Here is a 19,425-nt window from a genome sequence, read left to right as displayed (position 1 = left end):
GGATTGTTATGAGGATGAAATAAAATGCCTAGCACAGAATTGGTCTATAGGAAGAGCTCAATAAATATTTGTTAACTCAAGAAATTAGATGTAAAACTTAAATTCTCCTGCAAACGGCATAGAGCCATGTGAACAGTGACACCACTCTATAAACAGACCACCCTATAGATAGTTATCTCTTTGTTGATCCAGGGTGATTCATATTTCTGGTGAATAAAGAATTCTGATTTAATTCTATCATTTCACTGTCATTAAGAGTAGAGAAAGAAAGAAGGAAAAGATCTATCAATTAGTATAATTACAAGAAACCCAGAAGTCAGAAGTCCTGCCAAGTCATTTTCTGCTCCAAACCTGCTGATAGAATTCATTCTGTTTGGAATAAAATCTGAAGTCTTTACTGTGGACTACAGGTTCCTGTAAGATGGATGGTGGGTTAGCTTCCTCTCTCTCCTTCATACTCCCTCTAATCCAGTTCCACATGTCTTCTTGCTGGTTTGGACCACTGAGCTCATTCCCATCTGAAGCCCTTTACCACCCCCTGCATGGAACATCTTTTCCCCTTTTCCCAGATTTTTGTGTAGCTGAATCATTTCTATCATCCCAGTGATTCCTTTAGTATTACTTCCTCAGTAAGAATAAGATCGTCTAAGACAGTCCCTTCCTTGACCAACCCCGTTACCCTCTATCCCATAAATCTGCATATTTTTCTTACACAATAATAAATATACCAGACAACACTTATTATCTTCTAACATTGTCTTATGTATAGATTCCTTGTTGTTTGGTCACTAAGTTGTGTCCGATGCTTTGTGACCCATGGACTGCAGCCCACCAGGCCCCTCTGTTGATGGCATTTCCCAACAAGAATACTGGAGTGGGTTGCCATTTCTTCCTCCTGAGTATCTTTCCAACTCAGGGATTGAACCCGCATCTCCTGCATTGCAAGTGGATTCTTTACCACTGAGCCACCAGAGAAGCATAGATTTCCTTACTTATTTATTATTTGTCTCTCTCACTGAAATATAAACATCCAGGAGTGCAGAGGATATTGTTTTGCTCATTGCTATCCCTCGTATCTAGAACAGAGCTCAGTACAACAGGTCCTCAAAAATATTTGTTGCAGCAATGCATTTACTATATGGATTCACCTTCTTACTATTATTATCTTAGGCACTGGGATCCTGTGTTTTAATGCTTTCTCATTAAAGCATTAAAAGTTTCAAATATTACAGACTCAGAGGTAGAAACACTTAACGAGCTGCAATTGAGAGCTTGATGAAGGAAGATACTTTTAGAAATACTGAATTTCCCATTGGTGAAGAGAATGGGCTTATAGGAGGGAGGTGTTGACTTGGGACTCAAGATCACTTTAGGTGCCAAGAGCCATCAGGAAATTGGAAAGGTCATGATGATTTTTACCACAGAACTAAGGATGCTGTGACAGGCTGTGGGGCAGAGAGGAGTAATACTGCTAGTCATTTTAAGAGTGAAGACTGGAGACTAGGATGAACTATAGTAAGAAATGGTGAGCACATATATTTAAATTGGCTGCCACCAGGTCTTACTTGTGGCATGCAGGATCTTCAGTTGTGGCATGTGGAATCTAGTTTCCCAACCAGGGATCGAACTTGGGCCCCCTGCATTGGAAGCATGGAGTCTCAGCCACTGGACCACCGGGGAAGTCCCTCAGTAAATATGTTTTGTTCATGAAAGCTGTGGACAGATCTGCCCACAGTGATCCCTAATGCCATCATCATGCTGACCCATAGAGTGACCTTGCGATCCTCTCCTGTATGTGGACATGGTCTGCCTACATTCTTTCCTCCTTCCACCCATGTGCCCTTCCATCCCTATTTTTTTCTAAAACCTTTATCCATGACCATGTTATTTTCTTCTTTTATGATATTTTATTATTTCATTTTAAATTTGTTTAAACATTTCAAATTCTTGGCAAAGTAATGTATACCTAAGATAATTCAAATCATATGGAAGAGCTTCTGATTTTCTTCTATAAAGAGCAACTGGTTCCCACCGCATGTGTCACTTTCCCTCACTTGTTTCCTTGAGGCCAACTCCTTTATTTATATTTTCAGTCCTTCTGATGTTTAAGGTCAAAACTTTAGAGCAGTCCTATCTAACAGAAATGTAATGTGAGCCATATCTATAAATTCTAAATTATCTAGTAGCCCCATTAAAAAAGCAAAAACACACATATAAAGCTGACTTTAGGAACATATCTTATTTAACCTGGTATATCCAAAGTATTATCACTTCAACATGTAATTATTTTATTAATGAGATATTTTACATTTTTATATTATTTTCAAAATTTGTGGTGTAAATTATACCTGCAGTGTAAGTTGTGGTGTAACTTATACCTCAAGTTGCATTAAACATATTTTAAGTGCTTGGTCTGGAGAAGAAAATGGTGAGCTACTCCAATATTCTTGCCTGGAGAATCCCATGGACAGAGGAGCCTGGTGGGCTATGGTCCATAGGGTTGCAAAGAGTTGGACACGACTGAAGTGAGTTAGCATGCATGCAAGTGCTCAATAGCCGCACATGGCTGGTGGTTGCTATATTGAACACTGATGTTACAGATAATGTATACCAGATAGTGTTTTTTGATTTATAATATATAGTACATATTTATTTTTCATGATGTATATAATTACTCTTTGATTTGAAAGCTAAAGTTGCTTAAACACTACTTGTTTCTCCTGTTCTCTTCCTAATGTTTGTAGATACATACACACACACAAACATACAGTTGTATATCTGTATATATGTATGTAATTTATACTTATAATTTCAGGTCTTTTATTGGTTAACTTTTATAAATTTAAGTAATATATGTAAATTTCTGATTCTTCAGCTTCAGTAATATCTCAGTTATCTCTCTTGACCCCTCACGTTATGATGCTACCATTTCTACCGCATTCTGCACATTTCTGTCCTTTCTCTTGGCTCCAGCTTTTGTTAGCCACTCTTCAGCAGAGCCCAATTTGTAAATATTTACAACTGATTCTGCCACTGGGTGCTTTAATCCTGCTAGAAAATTATATAGACAGGGAGGGAGTTTCTGTGTAATTTTGATTAATATTGATGGAGATATAGGCAACCATCTGAGAGCCGAAAAGGCTTCCCTTTCTGTAGGCCAATAAATTATGTAGTAATGGTTTTTGATAATGGAATGAAGTATCAAATGTGAGTTTGAATTGGGACTTTTATTATTTTATGAGGCCATTCTTCGAGATTAAATATAGTAAGGAAATAGATTCACATTTGACATGTAAATGATTCTTCCTCCTTCTGAAGACAGCTGGTTCTTTATGGGTCAGGATTATGTTCTGCAGAAGACCAAACGCCAGATGTCCAGAGTGAAAGGAAACACAGAATCGGAAATGGCATATGTGTTTTAGTAATATTGGGGGCTAATGTTGTTCACATAAAAGAGTTTTTGCAGGTACTTTTGTATTTAAAATTAGAATTTGATATATTAAAATTATAAAATAAAAAATTTAAAAACTGAGCTGTTACAGTCTGATCTAAAACTTCTATTTACTGTTACTCTATTTATAAATCTAGTAAATGTTACCAGTCACTCTTAAGAGTTTATTAATTAACTTGATTAATTATAGTCCTTTAAATATTTTAAACTTTAATGGATTTTCTCTTCTTAGAACTAAATGTCTATAACAAGTAAATTATTTCAAGGTACTTAAAATTCTCTGGTTAGTTTAATAAATAAAATTTATAAATATTGCAGTTCTCAAGTTTTTCTAATATATTTTAATAGTATATACAAACATAGGCAAATTCATTTATAACTTTTAACTTAAACTCTAAGTTTGAAGCTCAGCTATTCAGTTACATATTTTATTTGGTTATTTATTTTAATCTGTCAGTTGCTTTGATGTGCCAGATTTTCTAAGCAATTTAAAAATATTGAGACCATGGATTTGATTACTATATCATCTCTATTTCCTGTCTCGGTATTCTGGGCGTTAAAAAATCCTTAGCCACTGAGGACAGGGTCACCATCCTGAGCAGACTGGGGTTACTTTTCTGGCTAAGAAGGCTAGGAAGGGTAACTGGCCAGAGATTTGGAGCTGGGGCAGCAGCTGGGGCTACAGTTATTCAGAGAGGTTTTCCCCATGGCCACGTTGAGTCTTGCCCAAGACCCTTATCCATCAATGCCATTTTTTTTTTTTTAAGCCTAATTGCCTGGAGTCCAAGTTAAGATCTTCTTGATTCTTATGTGACATATTTCAATCTTATTATTTTATGTAGGTAGATGAAATTCTATAATTCCTACCCAGGTTGCTTTATCACTAGATGGGAATCAATTAACCAATTCAAGTTTCAAGTCTAACCTTAATTCTTTTCTTGTCTTTCCTAACTGGCAGGGCTGGGACACCTAGGGATTTTAAAAAAAAAAATATTTATTTATTTTAATTGGAGGCTAATTATTTTACAATATTATGGTGGTTTTTGCCATACATTGACATGAATCAGTCACAGGTGTACATGTGTTCCCCATCCTGAACCCCCCTCCTCCCCCCCCCCCCATCCCTTCCCTCAGACTTGTCCCACTGCACTGGCTTTGAGTGCCCCGTTTCATGCATTGAACTTGGACTGGTGATCTATTTCACATATGGTAAAGAAGGGTGATCACCTAGAACTTCACATGCATGATCAGGGGCTGGAGGAACACAGTCACGGGATTCCTGCTTTGGGGGAAGTTGGGACATTTTAGTTTCCATAGCCCTGTATTCTCTCATAAATAGGGGTGAAAAACAGAGGCTATAAAATTTTTAGGTCTCTTATTTTTCAGACTCTTCCCCTATTACCCCAGCATATACTGTTATTATTTATAACTTCTTGAGTAACTGATGTGTGCCAGGTCACAGGATGTTTTAATCTCTACGGAGTAGAAGTTCCTTCCATTGTTGTCCTAGTATGTTTACCTATAATGTACTAATCACTACTTCTTGTTGAAGAGAAAATAGCTAATCTCCCTGGTCAGTGTCTGAAATATTCCTTGGGTCACACTTTCCCAGAGGGCAGAGTTATATAGGACTCTGAAATACTTTCTTTTCCTCTCTGCACCTTCCCTTTCTGCACTTTGCACCCATGGGTTCTCCCCTGTCCCTCTGGGTGAGTAAGGCAGGCTGGACATATTGTTCAGGCAGTTTGGTACACGGACTCAGACTCTGCTCAGACAGCTGGTCATTCCCAAGTTCAGAGACCAGGGAGAAGAAAGAGCCTTGCTTGAGCTCTTCACCTTCTTCTGCAATCCACCTTTTAGCAGAGTTGGGGTTTTGGGCACTTGTTCAACTTTGATAAAATTAGTATTTGATTCTCATTTTGCTATTGGTTCTTGTGGGTACGTTTCTTTTGGTTGAGGATCTCAGAGTGATAGATGGAGAACAGAAGGATTTAAAACCCTGTTCCTATGAGTCCTCATATTCAGAAAGACTTAGTAACATGCTTTGTTGTTCAGTTGCAAAGTTGTGTCCTAGTCTTTGTGATCCCATGGATTATAGCACGCCAGGCTCCTGTTTCCCAGAGTTTGCTCAGATTCACGCCCATTGAGTCAGTGATGCTATCTAACCATCTCATCCTCTGCTGCGTTCTTCTCCTTTTGCCTTCAATTTTTCCCAGCATCTTTTCCAATGAATGGGCTCTTTGCTTCAGGTGGCCAAAGTATTGGAGCTTCAACTTCAGCATCAGTCCTTCTAATGAATATTCTGGGTTGATTTCCTTTAGGATTGACTGGTTTGATCTCCTTGCAGTCCAAGGGACTCTCAAGAGTCTTGTCCAACACCACAATTCAAAAGCATCAATTTTTCGGTGCTTGATCTTCTTTATGGTCCAACTCTCACATTTGTACATAACTACTGGTAACATGCCTAGGTCACATAAACTAATCAATAGTCAAAGTAGGGTTTGAAATAGACTTGTCTCCCAAACCAGGGTGCATTTCACATTGCCTCTTGGCTCCTGAACTAGTGCAGGTTTTGAACCACAGGGGAGTGATCATGATACTACCTGTGACTGCTACTTCTTAGGGGATGCAGGTTACATTGTAGACATCTACTCACTTACTGGTTCATAACCTTTTGAGTCTCAAGACTTCTTTATACTCTTAAAATGATTGAGGATTCCAAAAAGCCTTTGTTTGTTTGGGTTGTATCTTTGGACATTCACTCTGTAAGAAATTAACACTGATACTTCTATAACACTTGATGTTTCTTTCATCAGCTGATCTTGGTGGCCTGATTTTGACCCTACCAATCTCTGTCCCTGCCATAGCATCTCACCTTGGGGTTGTAGTGTGTGTATGGACGTATATATGGGCATCTACTGTGCATACTGCCCATGACATTTGCTTCTTGGCATTCTGGGGACATGTGAGTAGGGGGGAGTATGGCTTGACAATCTGTTCAGGTTGTGCCTTCATACACTATACATATATATATTTTCATTTTTTTTTTACTCTTTACTTGACAGGGTGACATTTAAAAAATTTGCTTAAGGATGCTATGTGTGTTAGAGGCAGCTCTGAAGTGATGCGATTGGACTCGCTCTTTTGGAAGAGGATTGTGACATCAGTATGTATTGAATGGTTTGGAATGGGGAGGGGTAAGAATCAAGCAGGTCAGTTAAAAGGAATCTAGCTCAGAAAAATTAAATTTCAGATGATTTACGCTTGTAAAGTGACCTCTATTGCTGAACCATTCCTGCAGGCTTGTCAAATTGCTGAGCTAACATGGAACATAAAGTTGGGGATTCCCTGACAATTCTACTTTTACTTTCTTAACCTTAAGTTTACATTACCTTTAGCTTTCCCATTTAACCACATTATAATTTATTACCCCCGACTTTCCCCATGGTTAATCTATTTGTTATTAGCCCTCAGGGACTTTTGGTGCTTTAGAACTACTTTGGAGTCTTAAAGACATTTTGCTTATTTTAGTTTCTTACTCAGAGGGAAATGTGGCCAGAGCAGTGGTACCACTTCCCTCCAGTGACCTTCACGGGCTCAGTGATTGATCTGAGGATGAATGAAATTTGAGAGGAGCTCTGTATTCCCCATAGATAAGAGGCTTGTTTGCTTCACAAGCTTGGCTTTGTGAAGTACCTCCCTGTCCATCTTGTATCCAGTGGCTGTGACTTACAACTAGGTTTAAGGCACCCTGTGGTGATAAGCAAAAGTAGAAACGCTGTTAAATCCAGGTGGTATGCCATTTAAATCAATTAAATGGTATTTAAAAATTGCTGCTCTCTCTAACCTTGGAAAATGGAAGACTTTAAGGAGAAAAATTTACTTTTATTATATGAAGGAAAAAATTTACTTTGTATTTCAAGCAATATAATCTTTTTATATATATTAACAATCCACTGTCTTCTTGCAATGCCTGGCCACAATTGATTAGATTAAGCAATTTGGCTCTTAAAAGTTAAATGAATTATTTATCAATTATGGGTTGTTTCCAGTAAGTAAGCATTTTTTTTCACATTTAAAATCTTTGTAGATAATTTGTGATTCTAAGTCAGCCACAGGGTGAGTCAGCAACATACACTGGAATATGATTACTGTGTGATTAGCAGCTTGATTTCAGGATGATCCAACCTGCATATTTGGCAGGCACCAAGTATTTTCTAATACAGTGTCAGGCATACTCATGTGCTTGTTAAACTCCTTCTTATGTGATGAGTATATGAATCTTCACAATAAGCCCTGGTTTCCCCAGCAAATTCTGTGTGCCCTCTGCTACCAGGCATACTATTGACGTGTATGTGGGGTCCCCAGCCACTGGGATCTAATACCTGATGATCTGAGCTGGAATTGATATAATAATAATAGAAATAAAGTGTGCAATAAATGTAATGCTCGTGAATCATCTTGAAACCTACCCCTGATGCCTGGTCTGTGGACAAATTTTCTTCCACCAAACTGGTCCCTGGTATCAAAAAGGTTGGGGACTGCTGGAACTATCTACTCGTTTAAACAGAAGAAGGAACAGTTTTCTTGCTTACTAGTGCTTTCTGGGTGTTATAGGCTGAATTGTTTTCCTCCCAAATTCATATGTTGACATGATAGCCCCCAGTGGCTCAGGTTGTGATTCTTTTTGAAAATAGAATGTAATTAGTTAAGATGAAGTCATACTGGAGTACAGTGTCCCCTGGTTCAATATGATTGTTATCCTTATATATTAAAAAAAAGGACATTTGAACACAGAGATATATACACAGGGAGACTCTCATGTGAAAGTAAAGGCAAAAGTTGGACTGATACTCCTTTAAACCAAAGATTGCCAGCAAACCCCTGAAAGCTTGCTGAGGGTATGGAATGGATTCTTCCTTCCAACTCCTAAAGAGGAGCCAACCCTGCCAACATCCTGATTTTAGCCTCCATAACTGAGACAGAGATTCCTGCTGTTGAAGCTACCCAGTTTGTGGTTCTGTGTTACTTACTGTAGCCCCGGGAAGCTAATACACTGCATTTGTGAAAGGAGCAAAATCAACAATGAAGGAATATTTCCTAGTGCTGTGTACTCCTTTCACAACTTCCCATGCTTTATGTGCTGTCATAATTCTCACTCTTTTATCAGCTTTATCACAGTACCTCATCTTTTCTTTCTCTTTGGAGAAATTGCATAAAGCCTTTAGTATCTAGAATGGGTGGCTTTTGCATAGATTAATGAGCCTTAGAAGAGCAAAGACTTACTAAGTGGCCTTGGAATATGTTTAGAATGTCCAACTCTAGCAAATTTGAGAATTTTCAGTTTGTATGCCTATTTTTTCTGTAATCCTGGAAGTAAAAGGCAAACATCTAAAAAATGGTGGATATTTTAGCCTACTCAGTAAAAAGATGAAAGATAGCAAAACTAAAATTAGTGAAAAATAAAGCTGGAATGGAGGACCTTATATGTATAGATGAATGTTTTATTCTGTGAATAATGAGAGCTACAAAAAACTTCTGAAGGGAGTGACATAATCAGTTATTTAAAATTTAATTTTTTTTTTTTTAAATTGGAGTAAAGAATCTGCCTGCATTGCAGGAGACCTGGGTTTGATCCCTGGGTGGAGTTCAGTGCCGTGGTGGGGAAGATTCCCTGGAGAAGGGAATGGCAACCCACTCCAGTATTCCTGCCTGGGAAACCCCATGGGCAGAGGAGCCTGGTGGACTACAGTCCATGGGGTGGGAAAATAGTTGATTTACAATGTTGTGTTAGTTTCAGGTGTACAACATTTGAATCAATTACACATACATATAATATACATTCCTTTAAAAATTCTTTCCTCATACAAGTCATCACAGGGTATTGAGTGGAGTTCCCTGTGCTACACAGTAGATCCTTATTATCTGTTTTATATATAGCAGTGTGTATATGTCAATCCCAGCCTCCCAATTTATTTTTCCCCTCCATTAATCCCCAGGTAGTTATTTAAAACTTTATTTTGAAATAAGTATATAGATTTATAGGAAGATGCAAAGAAATATCCAGGGGGATCCAGTATGCCCTTTATCCAGCCTCTTTTAATGTGAACATCTGGTATAACTATAGTGTAAAATGAAAACCAGGAAATTAACATTGACATAATCTGCTTATTCAATTTCACCAGCTAATATATGTACTAATTCGTCTCATTTGTGTGCGTGTGTTGCTACGCAATTTTATTATGCTTGTAGCATAGCATAACCACCATTACAACCAAGATTTTTCACTGTACCATTACTGCAAGATTTTCTTATATTAGCCTTTTATAACCTTACCCATCTCCTCCCTCACCTATTTCTAAACCCTGGTAACCATTAATCTCTTCTTCATTTGTATAGTTTTACCATTTCATAAATTTCACATAAATTGAATCTTGCAAATTACACCCTGTGACCTAAACTTTTTAAAAATTAATTTTTATGGAGTAGAGTTGATTTACAGCATTGTGTCAGTTTCTGTGTGTGCAGGCTCAGTCGCTCAGTCATGTCTGACTTTTTGCAACCCCATAGACTATAGCCTTCCAGGCTCCTCTGTCCATGGATTTCCAGGTGAGAGTACTGGACTGGGTTGCCATTTCCTGCTCCAGGAATCTTCCCAACCCAGAGATTGAACCTGCATCTCTCGTGTCTTCTGCATTGGCAGGCAAATTCTTTACCACTGTGCCACATGGGAAGCCCATGTGTTCCACTGTACAGCAAAGTGAATCAGCTATACAGATATTTATATCCACTCTTTTTTAGGCTCTTCCCCATATAGGGCATTACAGAGTATTGCGTAAAGTTCCATGGGATATACAGCAGGTTCCTATTAGTTATCTATTATATATTAAATATATATATATAGTATTTATATGACAAACTTTTTTTATTCAACATAATTTTGTTAAGGTTCATTCCTTTTTAATATGAGTAGTATTCCATGGCGAAGAAGGCAATGGCACCCCACTCCAGTAGTCTTGCCTGGAAAATCCCATGGACAGAGGAGCCTGGTAGGCTGCAGCCCATGGGGTCGCACAGACTCGGACACGGCTAAGTGACTTCACTTTCACTTTTCACTTTCATGCTTGGAGAAGGAAATGGCAACCCACTCCAGTGTTCTTGCCTGGAGAATCCCAGGGACGGGGGAGCCTGGTGGGCTGCTGTCTTATGGGGTCGCACAGAGTTGGACACGACTGAGGCGACTTAGCAGCAGCAGTATTCCATGGGCTGTCTGTACTACAGTTTGTTCAAGCATTCACTTATTGAAGGGCATTTGTGTAGTTTTTGGTTATTGAAAATGAAACTGCTATGACATTTGTATCTAAATTTCTGTGTGAAAACAAGTATTCATTTCTCTGCTGTATGTGCCCAAGAGTGCAACTGTGAGTCTGTTGGTGTAAGTCTATTGTTAGTTTTAAAAGGAAATGTCAAACTGTTTTCCAGGATGGCTCTACCATTTTGCGTTCTCACTAGTGATCCCACTTCTCCACATCCTCCCCTATATTTGGTGTTATCATAGTTCTTTTATTTTTAGTCATTCTGATAGATATAATGATATCTTACTGTAGTCTTAATCTGCATTTTTCTAATGACTTATGTTGTACACCTTTTCATGTGCTTATTTTCCATCTGTATACGCTCTTCTGTGCAATGTCTGTGCATACCTTTTGACCATTTTTGAGTTGAATTGTTTGTTTTTCTATTGTTAAGTTTTGAGAATTCTTTATATATTCCAGATGCAAGTTCTTTGTTGAGTATGTGACTGTGAATACTTTCTTCTGGTCTATAGTTTGTCTCATCATCCTTTTAACAGCATCTTTTTCAGAGCAAAAGTTTTAAATTTTGATAAAGTCTAATTTGTCAACTTTTTCTTTTATGTGTTGTGATTGTAGTATCAAGTATGTGGTTATTTTTGTATTTTTGAACGTAAAGGATGAAAAGGAGAGCACTAAGCATGGTGAAAGGTAGATAGTTGCAAGGCTGTTTCAATAGTACAAGTGCAAAGCCGGTGTCAGTGAAGCTGAAGAGAAGAAAGTAAATAGTTCTTTAGGTATAGATGTGGTAGGACTTAGAAAGCAATCATATATTAAGGCTAGGGTATCAGGAGATGTTTGGGGTTTGGGTTTATATAACGGAGTGGATAGCTTTGCCATTACCTAGAATGATTACATGAAGGTATAGCAGGTTTGAGAGACAGGTCTGGGATGACCAAGTCTGAGATTAGACACAAAGAATTTAAGGTGCTCATGGGACATCCAGGGTGAAATATTTAGTGGGTGGTTAGAGAGATGAGTCTAGACCTCAGGTGAGTGTTGGAAACTAAAGACACGTGCTTAAAAGTTGAGGCCATGGGAATAAGTGAAACCACCTGGGGAGATGCTGTGATTTTAATTCTGTGTGTTAAATCAGAAGACAGTAGTGGGCTTCAGTGAACCATGAAAACTATCTGAAAGCTGAGAAATTCCATATTCTCTTCTGTTATCAAAAGGTTCTGGAAATCTGGAGAGGCAAGAATCTTTCAGTGTCTTCCTTTGGAAAGTGGATTCAGAGAATGATTCTAATTTATTTGAGTCATTGAACCTTAAACATGTGATGGACATGTCACTAGATAGGTCCCTGACTGACAGAAATAGTATCAACCTAACAGAAGCAGAAGATATTAAGAAGAGGTGTCAAGAATACATAGAGGAACTATACAAAAAAGATCTTCATGACCCAGATAATCACAATGGTGTAATCACTCACCTCAAGCCAGACATCCTGGAATGTGAAGTCAAGTGGGCCTTAGGAAACATCACTATGAACAAAGCTAGTGGAGGTGATGGAATTCCAGTTGAGCTATTTCATATCCTAAGAGATGATGCTGTGAAAGTGCTGCACTCAATATGCCAGCAAATTTGGAAAACTCAGCAGTGAACACAGGACTGGAAAAGGTCAGTTTTCATTCCAATCCCAAAGAAAGGCAATGCCAAAGAATGCTCAAACTACCATACAATTGCACTTATCTCACACGCTAGCAAAGTAATGCTCAAAATTCTCCAAGTCAGGCTTCAACAATACATGAACCATGCACTTCCAGATGTTCAAGCTGGTTTTAGAAAAGGCAGAGGAACCAGAGTTCAAATCGCCAACATCTACTGGATCATCGAAAAAGCAAGAGAGTTCCAGAAAAACATCTATTACTGCTTTATTGACTGTGCCAAAGCCTTTGACTGTGTGGATCACAGCAAACTGTGGAAAATTCTGAAAGAGATGGGAATACCAGACCACCTGACCTGCCTCTTGAGAAACCTGTATGCAGTTCAGGAAGCAAAAGTTAGAACTGCACATGTAACAACAGACTGGTTCCAAACAGTAAAAGGAGTACGTCAAGGCTGTATGTTGTCACCCTGCTTATTTAACGTATATGCAGAGTACATCATGAGAAATGCTGGACTGGATGAAGCCCAAGCTGGATCAAGATTGCCAGGAGAAATATCAATAACCTCAGATATGCAGATGATACCACCCTTATGGCAGAAAGCGAAGAAGAACTAAAGAGCATCTTAATGAAAGTGAAAGAGGAGAGTGAAAAATTTGGCTTAAAGCTCAACATTCAGAAAACAAAGATCATAGCATCTGGTCCCATCACTTCATGGCAAATAGATGGGGAAACAGTGGAAACAGTGACAGACTGTTTTTTTGGGTTACAAAATCACTGCAGATGGTGACTGCAGCCTTGAAATTAAAAGATGCTCCTTGGAAGAAAAGTTTTGTCCAACCTAGACAGCATATTAAAAGGTAGAGACATTACTTTGCCAACAAAGGTCCATCTAGTCAAAGCTATGATTTTTCCAGTAGTCATGTATGGATGTAAGAGTTGGACTATAAAGAAAGCTGAGTGCAGAAGAATTGATGCTTTTGAATTGTGGTGTTGGAGAAGACTCTTGAGAGTCCCTTCAGATGGCAAGAAGATCCAACCAGTCCATCCTAAAGGAAATCAGCCCTGAATATTCATTGGAAGGACTGATGCTGAAGCTGAAACTCCAAAACTTTGGCCGCCTGATGTGAGGAACTGACTCATTAGAAAAGACCCTGATGCTGGGAAAGATTGAGGGCAGGAGAAGGGGACGACAGAAGATGAAATGGTTGGATGGCATCACCGACTTAGTGGATATGAGTTTGAGCAAGCTCTGGGAGTTGGTGATGGACAGGGAAGCCTGGCGCGCTGTAGTCAATGGGGTCGCAAAGAGTTGGACACGACTGAGCAACTGAACTGAACTCTCTAACTCATCTTTGTATTCCAAACTTATAACATTAAAAGGAAATGGGGTTTAACATCCTAATTTGGAATAAGAGAAGCATTTCAGCCTCTTACATTTATGTAATGCCACATGAGGTAAATCAAAGAAAAATGAAAAAGGCAAATTAAAAAATGTAATAGTTGCTGGAAAGAGGTATTTGAAGATCAGCTTTTGATCAGCATGTGCCATCTAAGCCTTTAATTTTTAAAATGCTCAAGCACAGTAATCTATTTTCATGCTGTGAGCGAAAGAAAGGGGAAGATTATAATTCTTTTAAAGAGAAAGACTGCTGCTTGTGATTTCAGAAAATAATAGCACTATGTTCTGAAGCTGGAAGCCCACCTTGCCCTTAGCACCGCAAGCTGTGCTTAAAGGAAAAGAAAATATGCAAGAAAGAATATATCACACTGTATTTAAAAGGGATTTTTTGTTAGCGCTGTGGTCAAAGAACCTTGCGATTCTGAAGAGTAGACAAATGGATCTTCAGGTGCAGTGGTCTCTGCTAGGTACCCTCGCAAGCCCACATGGCCTCCCTGACACCGCCTTCCCCTGCCCTGGCTTCCTCACAGAATGTTCCCTTGGACTCTTGGCTTCCCTCCACCAACAGAACATGTGTGGATTCCTATTTGCCTTTCTTTTGTATCAGGCTGTAAAGAGTTTTGGGCCAGAAAATCAGAGTTCCTCTTGCATGTGACACCGTCAAATACAAAAAAGAGGCGATCAAGTGAGAGCCGTCCATCTGCAGGGTAGGCTGCATGGGTCTCCAGGTGGACTCTTAGGGGAAGTGGAGATGCGTGTGATGTCCAGCAGGTGGCAGTGCGAGCACGTGACGAGGCCAATAGAGGTACCCTGTTCCCCAGGGCCAGGACCTGTCCCTCTCTGAGGGTTCTGTTCATCTCTGAAGGTAGGTTTCCAGCCCTTTGCTGCTGCTAAGTCACGTCGGTCGTGTCCGACTCTGTGCAACCCCATAGACGGCAGCCCACCAGGCTCCCCCGTCCCTGGGATTCTCCAGGCAAAAATACTAAAGTGGGCTGCCATTTCTTTCTCCAATGCATGAAAGTGAAAAGTGAAAGTGAAGTCGCTCAGTCGTGTCCGACTCTTAGCGATCCCATGGACTGCAGCCTACCAGGCTCCTCTGTCCATGGGATTTTCCAGGCAAGAGTCCTGGAGTGGGTTTCCAGCCCTTTACCCCCTATCTTTTAAATCCTTAACAGATCCTAAAAATGTCTTTCCATCTGATAATCTGTAGAAGCATCGCTTGTCTCTCTTCCATTGGCGGCTTATTTTGAAAGGCTGAGCTCTTTGAATAAATGAGCAAACTACACAATGTGAAGGGAAATAAAATGCTTGATAGCCGTGTGATGGCAAGTTTGTTTGCCTCAAGCACTTGTTGGCAGAATGATCAAATAAGGACAAGGTCATTGTTTTGATCTCTGTAGAGGCCAGTTAGCTTTGTTCTATTGTGTGGCCAAGGGTTTCATCTGACATGTGTTTAACCACCTGAAAATGTCTGTTTTGCATATGGGAGTCAGTGTCTAAGTGTTGCTCAGTCAAAGAAATTCACTAGGGTTAAAAAAAGAAGATTGACCTCAGAGTCATGCAAACTTGGGTCCAAATGCCTGCTCTGTGACACAGTGGCTGTGTAACCTCAGTAAGTTTCTCTCAATCCTTCTTCCTGTTGCCATAGCGCTGTGTGAAGGTGACAATGTAAAGAAAGTGCCTGGCATTCTGTAAGTGCTTGAGCAAGAGTAGCTAGAAATAGTAATGATGTGAAAATCCATTGACTGTTCCCATGGCAACTTGCCTGCATTCTTTGTATACCAAGGAGAGCCTGGTTTTGTCCTGGTGCCCTGTGAAGATACAGTCATTTCTTTGCTTCAGTGGAGCATCTACTTAGAACCTTATCCTTTCTCCTCTTGCTGGTCTCAGGCAATAGAGAGGAGCCTGAGGTGGAGGATGGTCTGGGTTAGAAAGAGCAGGTTAAGTGTACAGTGTTAGCATATTGCTGTGTCCCATGGCCCAATATAGATGCCGTTTGGATGATCTCTCTGTCAGCAGAACTATGAATGGAATATGAGATACCTAGGTCAGGTGACTTCTCCAAGGGAAGAGCACACCAGATTCCTTGCCCTCTGATCACTCACACACATTGTTATTTAGCTGGCACTCCTAACTTCTGTTATATCCATGCTATTCTTGTAGGGATCAATTCTCCATCTAGTGCATAACTCCACCATCCATCCAGTTTTGTAAGTCAGGTATCTAGGAGCCATGCTGGGTATCTCTCTCTCTGCTTTTTGACCTGTTCACTCAGTCTTGTTCAGTTTTATCTTCAGAACATCTCCTAAGTCCATTCCATGTCTTATTATCTGTATTACCATCCCTCTTGCCCATGACATCCTAACTCCTTCAAGATCTCTACAGTGCACTCCCAGTGGTGGACCTGCATTCACTCAGTCCCTTCATTAGTCCCTAAATAGCCGCCCACTCCAGTGCTTTTGCCTGGAAAATTCCATGGATGGAGGAGCCTGGTATGCTACACTCCATGGGATCCCAAAGAGTCGGACATGACTTCAATTTCACTTTCTCTGCCCTGAAGTTAGAGTGGTCTGCCTACTCTCTCATCACCTATAGGGTCAGGATGAAACTCTTGACCACTACTTACAAAGTCCGGCCTGGTCTGCCTTCGTTTCTCAGCTGCAGTTCCAATAGCCTGTTATTAGTTCCTTGGGTTTGCTACTATCATTTCCACCTGTGGACACTTGCCTGTGGTTTTCTCTCCTCCATTTCATCATTAACACTATTCACCTTTCCTCAGTTCAGATATTCTTAGGAATTCTTTTTTTTTTACCACCCCAATTAGGTAAAGCGATAATAATGAAACAGCAAATCCTTATATAGTAATTATCAGGCACCAGTCCTCTCTATGTTAACTCAACTTACTTAATCTTCATAACAACCCTGTGTAGTAGATATGCTAGTTACCCCTGTCTTACAGATAAGCAAACTGAAACAGAAGGTAAGTACACCGACTTGCTTAAGGTTATCTGCCTGATTAGTGGTAGTGCTAGAAGTCAAACTAAGGCCAGCTGGCCACAGAGCCTGCCCTGAGTCTCAGCCTCGCTACATGGTGACAGGCGCTCACAGCACCATCTCGTCTGTAGCACCAACCACAGGTGCAGGTTTATCTTTGGTTATTGGAACATTTATGTCCCTGAAGAGACTGTAGGCTCCATGAAAACATCTTTGCTTTTTGCTCTCCTGGTAGCCTTTGCCATTTGGGGCACACAGTAGGAGCTGAATAAGTGCTTGGATGAGCAAATACACATGGATGGGAACTATGGACAAGGACTGCTCGGTACTTCCACATCCAGGCCAGACACGTCTTACATGATCTAGTTCTCAGGACAAGCTGATGAGGCAACTCTGTCTTCATCTTTCAGCTGAGGAAGCGTAGGACTAAAGAGGCCAAGGGACCTGCCTGAGGCCAGGTCTGAGGCAGGGTGTGATCCACGTGGTCTGACGTCAGCGCTCAGCATTCTGCACCTTGCTGTGTTGCTTCTTCTTGCCTCTTTTCCTACTGTCCTTCCCTTCCCTTCTCCTAATGTTGATTTCTCCTTCTCTTCTTCTAGGCCCTGAACAAGATCTTCTGTTCTCAGGATATGGGAGGCATCCGCACAGTAGAAAACTAAGCTGACCTTCTCTCAGGAGGAAGGTAGGCTATGGCTATTTAGTGCCAATATGACTTCACTTTGAGCTCTTAATGATTGCAGACATTTTCAGTATATTTAGTAAGCTTATTTGTTTTTTTTTTTTTTTGCATTTGGTCACACTGTTATCTGAAGGCAGGGATTTTTACGTTTTTTTATCTGCAGGTTTCAGAACACTGCGCCTCCATGAGTTCATCTTTATGCCGGATGTGGGAGGGTAGGCGGGTGGTGCTATGCTTTGGCAGGAAGACACAGAAGAATAGCCCTGGTGTCAGGAGGCTCACGTTTTCGTGGGGAGAGGCTGACATACGAACAAAATGCCGGGGAGCAGTGTGTTATATGGATGGGGACAGGGGGAGGCTGGTGGGCTCTGGGGAACCTTCATAGAGACATCTGCTCCACAGACCTGGGTGTGGGGCTCTGGACGTCCTGCTCAGGGCTAAGGTTCCATCCTTGTGAAATTTACAATCTAGAGGGAAAGAAGGTTGTTTAGTAATTACAGATTATAATTCATATTATGAAGGAAAAGAGCAGGGTAGGATGAGAGAGAATCACAGAACCACGATTCAGTCTGGGGAGATGGGAAGGTTGAGGCCCTGGAGCTGAGCAGGGGAGGAGTCAGTGTGAGGCCCGCTAAGGACAGGTGTCCAGGATTCTCGAAGCAGGAGCTGGTGCTCACATGAGGCAGGAAAGGCTTGAGGTTGGAGTAGCTGCAGCTGGTCAGTGTGGCTGGAGTGCAGTGACCAAGGTGGGCAACATGAGGGGTCAGATCAGGCAGGGCCTCGCAGGCCATGGTCGGGGATCAGACTTCACTCAACTATGATGGGAACACAATCACTGAAGGTTTTAAGGAAGTGAGTGCCATAATGGGATTACTGGGTACAAACAAGGCTGGTTGCATTTTGAAGAATGAATTAGACAGGGACAAACAGGAAAGTGGAGAGAACAGTTGGGTGGAGGTTTGAGTCTGTTACTAGTTTGTAGGATACTATGGCTAGAGTGTGGCTCCTCAAGGGGATTTCAACAAGCAGATGTGGTTGGACTGGAAGGGAACAGAATGTCCAAAATCAGGGAGCAGGAGGAAGCAGGTGTGGTAGGGAAGTTGCTCTGTAAGGAGCAGAGGGAGGGTGGTGGTGAGAAGAGGGAGGGTGGTCGGGCACTGTAGTGCCCCCAACTCTGCCAAGAAGATAGAATTGGGAGATGGAGATACTAAACATTTAAAGCAGATCTTTAACAGATCAGCTTTGCTTTGCAGAAAGAGCTCTCCTGGGGTGTTTCAAGGAAACTCAGTGGGAGGAGAGATTGGAGCTTGGTGGTTATTGAAATAGCCCAAGGACAGGAGAGATGGTGTTTTCCCAGTAGTTGTCAACAGTGATAACTATCACTTATCAAATGCCTTATGACATGCGAGCCATTGTACCAAGTACCTGACATCTGTCATTTCTCATCTTTGTCACTGAAATTCCCCACCACATGTCCTCTAAGGGGAGCACAAGGGAGGGGAATGCTCTGATCAGACACCCCCTCCTAGCAGCTGTGGAGCCTCTTGGCCCTGCGTGGGGTAGCATTCTGTTTCTGTAAGGAAATCACTGTTCTTTGATGAAGCAACTTTTCTAAAAGTGGTAGAGCTGAATGCATTGCAGAGGTCAGATTTGAACTGTAATCTCTCTGATTCCAAAGACCATGTTCTTTTCATTATATCAAACAGTTCCTCATATCTCTAGCAAAACCTGTGGTGATGTAATTATTTATATGAATGTTTTCCTTTCTCTGCTAGAATTTGTACTTGTTGAGAACGGCCGTGCATGCTAAGTCACTTTAGTTGTGTCCAACTCTTTGCGACCCGTGGACTGTAGCCTGCCAGGCTCCTCTGTTTGTGGGATTCTCCAGGCAAGAACACTGGAGTGGGTTGCCACGCCCTTCTCTAGCAGATCTTCCCGAC

At 40.8% G+C, this 19,425-nt stretch overlaps 1 long non-coding RNA gene across 3 annotated transcripts in view; it reads left to right on the top strand.

The window, feature by feature from the left end:
* The window catches only part of LOC139037084 (uncharacterized), a 486,748-nt gene that overhangs the window by 122,092 nt on the left and 345,231 nt on the right, over window positions 1–19,425 (top strand). For all 3 annotated transcript variants that reach the window (XR_011489880.1, XR_011489883.1, XR_011489881.1), the window contains exon 3: window positions 17,406–17,488. This is a non-coding gene — a long non-coding RNA (uncharacterized lncRNA). The remainder of the gene's footprint in view (window positions 1–17,405; window positions 17,489–19,425) is intronic.

Source organism: Odocoileus virginianus, chromosome 2, assembly GCF_023699985.2.
Source record: "Odocoileus virginianus isolate 20LAN1187 ecotype Illinois chromosome 2, Ovbor_1.2, whole genome shotgun sequence".
Classification (NCBI taxonomy): Eukaryota; Metazoa; Chordata; class Mammalia; order Artiodactyla; family Cervidae; genus Odocoileus; species Odocoileus virginianus.
Note: the sequence above shows the minus strand (reverse complement) of the source record. Positions and strands in the feature narration are given on the sequence as shown.